At 34.2% G+C, this 10,632-nt stretch overlaps 1 long non-coding RNA gene across 1 annotated transcript; it reads right to left on the bottom strand.

Moving 5' to 3' along the window:
- Positions 1-2,386: 2,386 nt before the first annotated feature.
- LOC129347829 (uncharacterized) lies at positions 2,387-6,239 on the bottom strand. The gene is made up of 3 exons (XR_008600104.1): positions 6,174-6,239; positions 5,981-6,090; positions 2,387-3,138 (listed from the first exon to the last, which is right to left on the bottom strand). It is a non-coding gene; the product is annotated as an uncharacterized LOC129347829 (long non-coding RNA).
- Positions 6,240-10,632: the final 4,393 nt, after the last annotated feature.

Raw genomic sequence — 10,632 nt, 5'->3', positions numbered from 1 at the left:
CACGTCCAGGCTGGATGGATGCTGATCAGTAGACATTAGAATTTACAGACGCTCCTTAAACGCCTCACGTCCAGGCTGGATGGATGCTGATCAGACGGCTACTCAGAGAAACCTCTAGTTTTCAGCCATTTACAGCATCGCAGGAATTTAACCCTCGTTATGCCGGTTTCTCAGGAACAGCAATGAGGTTCCTGGATCATATTTAACTATCCAAAAATGTCAGAAACCAAAAGATCCTAATAAATATTGTTTCTATATCATTATTAACTCCATTATTAATCATTTCTGTTAATATTTAGTGCAGTGGTGTTCTGTACCTCACAGGTCATGGTTCAATGAGGATAATTCATTTGTTTTTCATAAATAAATGCATGTTTAAACTTTTTTAAATGTACATTGGAATGATGTACGTATACGTTACAATATTTTTACATGATATTGATTTTTTTAAATTTTATTTTATATTTAGAGGGATGTTGATCACGAGACGCCTCTTCTGTTCAGGGTGAATGTGTGAAATGAACCATTCTTATTTTATATACTGATCACACTTATGAAGCCAAGCAGAAGAAGTTTCATACTAAAAACAGGTTTTTAGACATTTTTACTTTAAAATTATTCAGTTTGACCTGCAACATGACAGGAAGGTTCTGGAAAATAGTTTAAAAAGAGTGTAGTAGGGCGTTCTAATATCTGATTTATTGAAGCTGAAGTCATTTTATCTACATGTGCTGCTATATGAGTCCGTTATAAACATCAATACCACAGTCGATCATGTTAACTGTGAGAAGCCAAAATAATGTGTAAGAGACCATTAATTATGCAGCCGTACAACTGTTGCTTTTGTTTTTGCAATAAAACCTTCCTTTTCAATGTTTCTTTCTTGTTCTTTGGTCATTTTGCTGCGAAGTCTTCATGTCAACAAACTGTCTTGTAAATACAGTTAAAAAGAACCCTTTAGTTCTATCAGACAGACTTCTCTGGGAAATGAGAACAGTGAGTGTTTAACAAACTATGCAGTCTGTGTCACATCACACTGTAATATGTTGATCACTGGAGAAGTTCAAACAACCATTTCGAAGCTATTAAATATTGAAGTAATAAAGCGATGCCAAACAAAGTCTGCTCTGAAACTTTGTTCCCATGAGTTTTATATAAAAGTCTCAGATCCTTTTTTTTCAGCTAACTTGAACTAAAAACCATACTAATTTAAATGAGTGTAAATAGTCTGAGGTTGCACTGCCGCCTCTTTTTCCACGGCTCCCCACGTTCTCCGTCTGCCACAGTGCGAAGGGAAACAGTGCCTCTGGGAGACATTTCTGAAGTTTAACATTTCTGTGGGTTTGCTAGTTGAAAGGCTGCCCAGTGGCCAGTTTTAATTGCCTTAGGGGGGCTTTAGGGCAGCTCATCAAACCATCTGAAGAGGAAACCACAACCCAGGCAGATCACCGTTGCCTTACAGCTCGAGGAAGAAAACATGCGACACATCGGGAGACACAGCATTTTTAAATTCTCTCTGTTTCTAGTTATGGTTGTTCTGTTTCCATAGAGGTGCAGGACTTTATACTGCAGTAAAAAATGAGTCCACAGTGAGTAAAAACATGACAGGAGGCCAAAATGCCCAGAAACTGCCTGGGGCTCAGAGGATTAATTAAAATTTATCTCACTGTATTATTTACAGTCAATTGTTTTCTTGTAAATGTAATTTTTTTTTTTTTGCTTTTACTGAAATTCCTTGGAGTTGCTCATATATAAAACTAGATTCTATAAAGTTAACTCAGCATTTTGTAGCTACTTTTGATTTTAAAAATAATCTACAATCCTTAAATAATACAGATGGTTTGTTTAGTATTTAAATTTAATGCATTTTTAGCAGTAACATCTAAAATGATCATATCTTGATAGTAGAGTAAAAAATGAGTCCACAGTGAGTACAAATGTGACAGGAGGCTAAAATGGCCAAACACTGCTTGAAACTCAGATGATTAATAGAAATTTATCCCACTGCATCATTTAGAGTCATTTCTTTCCTTGTAAATATTCATAATTCTTAGTTTTCACCTAAGTTCCTCTGACTTATCAGTTCATATAAACTAGATTATATAAGACAGGATGTCCTTTTAATGGTTAACTCAGCATTTTTGACCTATTTTTGTTTTTAAAAATAATTCTACAGTATTTTTTAAATAACAGACAGATGGCTTGTTTAGATACAGTTAGGGCTGGGCGATAAATCGATTTTATCGATTAATTCGGGTGTGTACTTAATGTCGATTTGTTTTAATGAAAATTGATTTTCTCATCAACATCCGCCACCAACGCCTTCCCGCTGGGCTCCCGTAGTTCAGAGTGCATTGTATAGTTTATAGTATTGTTTATTGTTTAATTGTAAATGTCATAATCTTTGCTTTTATGGAAATTCCTCAGATACAAAACTTTACAAGAACAAAAGAGTAAATAGAAATGAATACAATAATAAATACCAGCAATATTTGCACCTTTTTTCTTCAATTTGCACATTCGTTTCATTGTTTTTCTTAAATCTAAAATATACAATCCATCCATCCATCCATCCATCCATCCATCCATCCATCAGTATTTTCCGGCTACTGTGGGTTTTAATAATAATCTCAGTATAATTTTTTAAACAACAGAAATATGGTTTGTTTAAATATAGTAAAATCCTTCCCACAATCTTATTTAAATCGAATGCATTTTCTAGAACAGCATCTGAAAAGGTGCGATCTTAAACACCAAAACTGAAACTCTGCACTCGCAAAAGGTCACAGATTGAAAATGTAAGAAATTATTTATAAGAATAATCAAATCTGCTGACAGCAAACATGTACGGAGGCGAGTCGGTGCTAAATCAAGACAGGCATGAAAACAAATAGAGGCAAAAAAAAAGGGGGCTAAAGTGTGACGGAGCTAACAAGAACTGACTGCAGGTAAAAAAGTCATTTCTAAAAGGGGAAAGTGATGCATTGTTGCACAGCGGCTGCTGGAGGCCCTCAGAGAGCTGCAGTCCACCGTCACCTGATTATTTTTCACCTTGTTTACGGCTCCTCCATGGCACTGCCTCCATCTCCCTCCCTGCATGGACCTGTCTCATTACGTCCATCTCAACGAGTCGCTCAGCTGAGAGAAAGAAAGGGGGAGGAAGGAAAGAGAGGCAGGCAGGGAGGGTAGAAGGGCAGGTAACACAAGGACAGGTGAGGAAAGACGATTAGAGAGAAATGAATATAGTCGCGGAACATTGTCTAAATCCGTCCTGACAAGAGACAGGAAAGTGTTTAGCGTGGAAATCAGCCCGAGCGGGTAAATTCATCTGAAGCAGGACGGGCAGGGAAGGACAAAGTAACAGCTCATGTAAAGTGTGTCACAGCTTTAAATCAGGAATTATGTCTCTGAGAGGAGTAAGCTGTTGTTCCAAACACCGCTTCACCTCTGCTACACATCCACTCATTCAACAGACAAAAACAAAAGTGCTGCAAGCTACAGCTAAGGTTCCACCTCTGTTGGTTCCAGCTTTTCATTCAAAAGTTCCATATTCCGCCCCTTTTCAGCAAATTAAAGTAAGTCTTACATTTCCATTTTCCACCTCAAAATACTGCAAAGATGGCTCATTTCACCTGTATGACTCTTAGTTCTAGCCCTATTAAAAGTTTTGCTCTGAAAACCAATGAGCCACTGCTGTTCCCGCCCCTTTCAGGAAGAAGACTCTCTCTGCATCTGTGATTGACAGCTAGTAGAACATTGTTTGAATCCGTCCTGACGAGACAACAAAGTGTTTATCTTGGAAGTCAGTAAATTCATCTGAGGCAGGAGAATCAGAGAAGGACACAGTAAGACCGTATTATTTAAAACTAATTAAACATCCCATATTGTTCCCATTTTTAGACATTTAATTCAAGTCTCACAGGGTCCCACAGTTTAATTTTCAGCTCAAAATACTGCAGAGATTATTAATTCCACCACGACTGTGTAATCCTGGTTCTATCCCTGTTAAATATGAGTTCCTCTCAGGAAGAAAACTGTCTCTGCTCTCTCAGTCCCTACAGCTTTTTCTGAGCCATCACTTTACATAAAAGTATATAAATGACAAGTTTTCCTCCAAAAAAAGCACATTTAATTTAGGTTCATTGCATTTTGAAACTGTATGTCTTTATATAATGCAGCAAAGTATAATATATAAACAAAAGGGTTGCATATTAAAGTGCTAAACTGTGGAGTTAAACTGGAAACTCCAACATGAACTCCAAAAGAAATACGAGTTTGTACTATACCTCTGAGCAAAGTCTGTGTATTAAAGTGCAACATGGACATGGTAGATATTTTTACAAGCATTACGCATCTAAAAAAAAAAACCTCCTTATTGTGTTGTTGTTCTCCAACTTTAGTAGTAGCTTCAAATTTTATGAAAATATAGCAGAATTCCCAGCACAGCTGTAGTTTCTAATTCATGTGTTTGTGAGTTTGTCAGAGGAAGTTATAAATCCATATGTGTGGTTTTGTCCTGGGTTAACAGAATATATTAACCCATGTAACAGTCCAATGATAAAACTGTACATGACTTTCTTTTCACGTGTAACTTTATAGCATGTAAAGACATATACAGTGTCCTGCAAAATAACATCAGTAATGAATACTAAGAGTGAAAACCATTCACAGACGTAAACATTTACATGAAAGAATCAATGCATGCATCTCATACATGACTTACTCTGCACAGTTTAAGAACAACAATCAAGTCTCAAAAGCAGCAATTAGAGCATCACACAGGTTCATATGGACCTCCACAACTCAACAAATAAGAAATGCAACATACTAAATGATTAACTCTGTGAGTAGACATCAGCGCAACACAACAGCCTCAGAGCCCAGGTAAGCCATAGAAAGGGACAAAAATAACAAACACAGTGAAATGAATGAAATACTGACAGCCACAGAGGATCATTAACTGCTTTCTGATTCGGCAGGTAATATGATACACAATGTAAAAAAAATGCACAGAAAGCACTTCTTTGCAATTTTAGAACTAGAATAAGGTTTCACAAATCAGAAATTATACTTTAAAGAATTAAATCTATTTAACCAGTCTATATATAGTGTATGAATAGTGGTTTTTAGCCGTATGGTAGCATTTAGCATCTCTAAAGTAATTTAGTTCAGATTTGTCAAGCCTACAAGTAGTGAATCCAGATCTGGACCTAGTTTAAAGCAGCTCTGATCAGAAAAATCCACATTTTCACATATAGAATTAAGGTTCCACAATCAGCAACTGTGATTTCTAGACTTTTCTCTCAGACAATCTATTTCAAATTTCACCAGAACATACATCGTTGTTTCAGATCAGTACCTGGTCTAATATCTGCCCTAATCTAGTTCACATTTCACCACTCGTTCTGTGGTTTTTAGATTTGGACCTGATCTAATGTGGTCTAATTACAAAAAGAAGCACTGAAATATTCATTGTTCATGTTCACAAATACAGTACAGAGTTTACAGATTAGTGTGTTTTAAAGACTCTTTAGCCTTTCTCCACATTCAACCCATCTATCTATAGTGGTTTCAAATCTAACATGGTCCAGACGTGAGAAAAAGCAATAGAAAAAAGTGCATCAATGTTTCACAAATCAGAAATTAGAAGCTGTGTTTCAATGTGTCTTTACTCTCTCTGGGATAATTTAGTCCACATTTCACCAGAGTATAATGTGAATATACGTCTTTTAGATCTGAACTGGTCTAATGAGGTCCACTTAAGACAAAAAGCATTTTAAAAAATGCATTTCCACTAACACAATAAATATTCAACACATTTGAAAATGGGTTTCAGACAGCAATTACGGTTTAACTAAATTATTCTATCATTAAAATGTGGAAACACGTAGCTGTTGGTTGAGTTTCCAGTAACTTTCCCCTTAACTGCTAATGGACGCTAACGTTCATCATCCTCAGACAGAAGGTGTGTTTGACTCACCTGATTTATGGTTGAAGGTAATTCTTCTTCCCACAGAGATGACCGGGTCCATATTTCTGGTCCTTTTTTGTAATATCCAACAGCTTCTGACGCCATAAGCTTGTCCATAACTGAAAAACAAGCTTGTCCTTAAAATGTTAACTTTCTAATGTTTGGTACGAGGCCATAGAACAACTAACTTACTCTAATTCACCTCCGGGTTTCTCTTCCACAGTCTGGTCCGTTCAGTTTGTCGTTTCCAACGCAGTGGGCTTGTGGGGTTTTAATCAGTTTCACCTGTTAGTTGGTTTGTCTTAGTGATTACGTCTGATTGTGGGTGCAGTACCACGCTTGGCCACTAAAGCAGGTTAACCTTAGCAGCCATTATAACCCAGAGGGGCGCTGTTTCACCCATTTTAAGACATAAAACTTAATGTTTTCTTATTTAACCTCCTGAGAACCAAGGGAAAAAAGTGTCTTACAATTTCTCTTTTTGTGTGATGTCGTATCCATTTGGGCCTAAAAAAACACTTTACAATTTTCATTTTTTTAAAAATATTTTTTATTTTAATTTCACAGCATGTCCATTGTAGAGGACAGCAGGACGATGGTGGATGGTATCTGTGATTTAACAAAACAGGAAAAAATCTATCATGAAACAGTCAAAAAACATAATTTACCATTTTTCAATCCTTATTATACCCAATTTTGAAATATCGGCAAATAATTTTATTTAAAATTTTTCTAAAATAAATGTAGTTAAAAACAGTCTCATTTTATAATCATTCATTGTGAAATAACAAATTACCATTTCTGAAAGTACAGATTGTTGACATGGACATTATTTACAGTTTTGGCCTGGGATGTTGACACTTGACATGTAACTTTATATGTTTTTTTTCTGTGATTTTACTCACTATCTGTAAATTAAACAAACATTAAAAATCTGAAAAAAATTACATGTAAAATTATTCACTATTTTAAAATGTATTTTCATATATTTATTTACAATTTATTTATTGAAAATATTTTTTATTGAAAATTCTAGCAAATGTTTGCAAAAAATATTAAATGTTTAAATTGTTTACTGTTTTAAATACAGGGTTACTCTTTTTCAATGCTGAAAATGCACTTTTTTCAATTTCAAATGATGGAAAATATCTGAAAAATTATCTATGTATATATTTTTTCTGTCTTTTAGTTTTACTAAATGTGTACAGTTGAACAAAACAGGGAAATCTGTAAAATAACAGTTTATATATGTTTGCACACTGACTGTAACAAATATATCTAAAATAATATTTTTGTTGTAAATACAGTAGGAAATTTTGACCTGTATTTTTGAGATTAGCATATAAATTAAAACCCTTTTTTCTGTGATTTTACTAGATATTTTCTGTAATTTAACAAAGCAGGGAAACTCTGTAAAACAGCAGTAAATTGTCAGTTAAAAATGTTCAAAATAAATAGATAAAAGACAAAACAATTGTTAAAAAAGGAAGACAAAGCAAAATAATTTCCACATATATATATATATATATATATATATATATATATATATATATATATATATATATATATATATATATATATATATATATATATATATATATATATATATATATATATATATATTTACAGTGTTATATAAGTAAAACAAGTTAAAAATGATGCCGCCCACAGAGTCTTTCCCTGTTTGACAGTCTGTCAATAACTGAAGCGGACTGTCAGTGAAGACATTGAGTCACTTTTTATTTTGCTCTTAATAGAGAAAAGCTCTGAAGTTAGCTCAAATAAATTGTCTTATCAATACGAGGGCGCCACGTTGCAGCACTCTGAGCTGTTATATCACATATAATCAGAAAGCTTTCTGATTATATGTGATATAATGGATAAAGGTCAGCTGGTCGACTGCAGCACAAAACCTGAGCTCAGCGTGGCTCAGAGGCTGAACTGGAGAAAGTTTACGCCGTCACAGCTGAATATTTGATTTTTACCGTGTCTCTTACTGTATGGAAGATTTAATGGTTGAGATTCAAGTTGACATGAGGGAAAAAGATTCGGGTTGAGGTCAGATTTCGATCGAGCTGAGTGTCGATCGTGGAAAACCTCCTTCGCCCACGTCGGTGAACTCAGTGTCAGATTTCTGTCCAGCTCTAAACCGTTTACACTGTAAACCTGAGGCAGCTTTAACCTGTTCTTCATCTTCTAGCTGCTCCAGAGGCGTCACAAATCACATGTAGGTTCAGGTGACGACTGGATATTAGGGACTGTTCAACAAAAGAAGGAAAGGAACTGAAACCTGATTGATATTTGACTCAAACTATCACATATCGAACTTTTCTGGCTCAGAGCTTTTTATCGATGGAAGTTGTCTGGTAAAATGTTAACAATGCACATTAGAACGCTGTATTTGAGAAAAACTAATGTTTGATTTAAAAATTTAGATTTAAACTCCTTTGGGGTTTTTTGTGTTCTTTAATTTTGGATTTTGAATGAATTGTCTGGGTTTATTTTATTTTTTGGTATAACCATGCAGCTCTGTCATTAATAATTTTTTATGATGAATTTACTATTATTTTACAGATATTTTTCTGTTTTGCTAAACTACAGCTAACATGTAGTAAAATAAGTGAAAAAAATGATTAATTTACGGTGAAAACAACAACAAAAAAGACCAAAACTGTGGAAATTTAAAAAAAAATAAAACATATGTATGTATATATATACACACACACACACACACACACACACACACACACACACACACACACACACACACACACACACACACACACACACACACACACACACACACACACACACACACACACACACACACACACACACACACACACACACACACACACAACAAGCAAAACTTAAAAACTACAATCACACAATGCCACGTAAACACCAAATGCTGACAGGCAACAGAACAGATGTTTGATTGTGGGATTAGAGGAGCTCCATCCTAGTGTAGCTGGGGAACAGTACACCGCAATATCATTAGATTCCTGGAAACCATTACAAAAAAAAAGAAAAAAAAGAAAAAAACTTCATGATGTACGCAGAGCGTGTCCGTAATGACGAGCGATAAAGCATGATGGGTATGGACAATCCACCTTCTAGCACAGTAGTGAGACAACTTTTCAAGACTCCAGATTGTTTGGGGTGGTGGTAGTGCTGTGTAAATATATATATATATATATATATATATATATATATATATATATATATATATATATATATATATATATATATATATATATATATATATAAAACTGTCACTGAAAACCATAAAAGAGTTCAAAAACTGTAGTAAGAGAGAAAAAAACATGCTGCTGAGGAATATTGCTTTGAATGCCCTGAAAAAAAAAACAACTCAGTGAAAGTCTGGCAGCAATGGAGCCCAAAAATATGTTAAAATATGGTGTATACTGAAACATTCAAAGCTCTAACAAAAACTAAAATAAAAAATGCAATAACAATTATATTTTCCGCTGACTTACATGAGACACCAGTTTACATTTATGACCACACATTGTGAAAGAGCAAATTATCATTTGTAAAAATACAGATTTGAATACAGTAAAAATAATGTAAATATGTAAAATTTAATGTAAATATGAAATGTAAAAAGGTTGTAAAAGAACAAATTACCATTTTTAAAAATTCTGATCTTTGATGTGGACATTTGATACCTTTTGACCTGTTTTTTGGATTTAACATGTAAATTAATACTTTCTTCTGCAATTTTACAACTTATTATCTGTAATTAAACAAATCTGGGTAAATCTGTAAAATTATGTCTTTAAAAATAATTTATCATTTCTTAATACTTGATATACATTTTTTTTAACAACAGCAAATACACTATATTGCCAAAAGTATTTGCTCACCTGCCTTGACCTGCATATGAACGTAAGTGACATCCCATTCCTGATCCATAGGGTTCAATATGATGTTGGTCCATCCTTTGCAGCTAGAACAGCTTCAACTCTTCTGGGAAGGCTGTCCACAAGGTTTAGGAGTCTGTTTATGGGAATTTTTGACCATTCTTCCAGAAGCGTATTTGTGAGGTCACACACTCATCCTATCACAGTTCCATGCTGGAATTCACTGAGCTCCTGAGAGCGACTCATTCTTTCACAAATGTTTGTAAAAGCAGTCTGCAGCCTAGGTGCTTGATTTTATACACCTGTGGACATGGAAGTGATTGGAACACCTGATTCTGATTATTTGGATGGGTGAGCCAATACTTTTGGCAATATAGTGTATCTGTATCATAAGAATGTTTTCTGCTCATTTAAATACAGTAAAATACCATAAATTTATGGTCAGACATCGTGAAAGAGGAACTTATAATTTTTTATATTATATAAATATTCTTTATGTTTTTAATTTATTTTAAATATCATTTTGAAAATACAGATATTTGATGTGCATGTTTGTGTTTTTTTTGTAATTAACATACAATTGTATGTTTTTTCTATAATTGTACTAGATATTAATTGAATAAAGCCCTTAAATTCTGTAAAAATAAATGTAAAAATTTCTTTAAAATGGTTTAAAAACATGAATTTTCTACAGTATAGTCTAACTGCTGCCACTGTTTAGTTGCTTTAGTTTCTGAATCAGGGAGCTATCAGCAGCAGCTGCAGTCTGTCAGG

This window comes from Amphiprion ocellaris, chromosome 21 (genome assembly GCF_022539595.1).
Source record: "Amphiprion ocellaris isolate individual 3 ecotype Okinawa chromosome 21, ASM2253959v1, whole genome shotgun sequence".
Lineage (NCBI taxonomy): Eukaryota > Metazoa > Chordata > Actinopteri > Pomacentridae > Amphiprion > Amphiprion ocellaris.
Note: the sequence above shows the minus strand (reverse complement) of the source record. Positions and strands in the feature narration are given on the sequence as shown.